This window comes from Manacus vitellinus, unplaced genomic scaffold (genome assembly GCF_001715985.3).
Source record: "Manacus vitellinus isolate BGI_N305 unplaced genomic scaffold, ASM171598v3 scaffold_45_pilon, whole genome shotgun sequence".
Taxonomy (NCBI): Eukaryota; Metazoa; Chordata; class Aves; order Passeriformes; family Pipridae; genus Manacus; species Manacus vitellinus.
Genome location: NW_021940571.1, coordinates 2,867,689 through 2,869,169, shown reverse-complemented (window position 1 = coordinate 2,869,169; position 1,481 = coordinate 2,867,689).

The window sequence follows — 1,481 nt, the reverse complement described above, 5'->3', positions numbered from 1 at the left end:
ACTGTAAAGTTCACTTAAATCCTTTTTTTGAGCATCTTTATGCTGGTCCTGTGGTGCATCAAAAACTCAAAAGGCTGCAAGTTCACCGGGGCAACACCTCTGTGCTCAGGCAATATTTCATAGCGTGCTTTCCACAGGAATCAGATCCACTGACATTTCTCAAGCAGGGGTGACATTTGAGCCAGAAAAACCTGCCTGTGCAACTGAGGGCTGCAAAACCCCATGAGGGTGTGAGGGAAGGTGATCTGCAGGTATGAAAACATCTGGAGTTAAAATATTTTGCCTGCCCCAGTGATTTTTACACCTGTAGATAAGCTTGGAAACATGATTTAGTCAAGCTTATTTTGAACAGAACTCATGTGCTAAGGTCACTGAGGCTTTGAATCCGTGTGTGTTATATCAGGGGGCTTGGGAAATTCCTGAGATGAAAACCTTGCTCAGATCAACACTCCCCTCACTGGCTGTATCTCATGACCTGTTATGCTGAGACTTCCAACATGTTTATTTTTTGATATTTCTTCCCATATTTTCATGGTTTTAAGACTTTCAGAAAGTGAGTGTTGCCATCAGGCTGTCACTGGAATTGTCCTGTGAGTGACCAGAGTCTTTATGAGTCCCTTCCAACTCCAGATATTCCACGATTTAAATACTCAGTACCTAGAAATTAGAACCATTCTTTAATATCTTATGAGAATAATTTTGGATCAGGCTTTTTGCCTCTCATAATGTATTTTAATGCTCTTCTTATTGAGTCTTCCATTAGAGCTCTGGAGAGATAATTCATACAATATTTCCTTGCAAGGGAAGAACAAAAACTGGAATTCTCTACCTCCTGCTATATAATTCCTATGAGATTCCTGTATTTATTACTACTAGATCTCAGATAGGAAATATACTTTCCACCACACCATAAAGTGTATTTATGAGAATACAAACATATATATGGGTCAAATTGAAATTATTTCTTTCCTTAAATAAAGGGGGAGCAAAACCAAAAGCAGCTTTTTTAAAATAATGATTATGCATCGAAAATGTCAAACTTTAAAGTCATGTATTTCCAACAGTCAAAGTTTCTTTATGTACTGGGTAATGAATCATCACATTCTTTTTGCTGTTGTTCTCGTGGAGAAACAACACCCTGGAGAGGAAATATTTCCAGCTGCTGGAGGTGTGGTTTTCACACTCATCTATACATTTATCTATAGAGAATGTGTTTGTCATGATAAGTATTTATATATGCAGACAGGCACTTCCATATTCGGCAGAACTGATTCTACTTTTCTCTTTATTTTTTATTTTTCTTTTCTTTTTCTCTTTTATTTTTATATTAACTATATCATCATCATCATCATCATCATCTATATATAAAAAATATAACATATTGTAACTTTTTTCCTGCATCTATGAAGAAGATTATTTTCATGCTATGGCAACTCTGTAAAAATTTACCATAAAAAAAATTTAAAATTAAAAAAATTAAA